Here is a 247-nt window from a genome sequence, read left to right as displayed (position 1 = left end):
ATAAATAGGCCCAACAGCACAGTATGAGAAACATTACCATCACAACCATGCTTTACTGTCTTCACCGTGTACTGGGGCTTGAATTCAGTGCATGGGGGTCGTCGGACAAACAGACCCAAAAAGAACAATTTTGCTCTCATCAGTCCACAGAAGGTTTTCCACAATGTGTCCTTTGGCAAATTTCAATCTATTCAGACCATGTCTTTTATCAGCAATGGGATTTTGCGGGGGGGCTTCTAGCTGATAG

This window comes from Etheostoma spectabile, chromosome 2 (assembly GCF_008692095.1).
Source record: "Etheostoma spectabile isolate EspeVRDwgs_2016 chromosome 2, UIUC_Espe_1.0, whole genome shotgun sequence".
NCBI classification, from domain to species: domain Eukaryota; kingdom Metazoa; phylum Chordata; class Actinopteri; order Perciformes; family Percidae; genus Etheostoma; species Etheostoma spectabile.
This window is presented reverse-complemented; position numbering follows the sequence as displayed.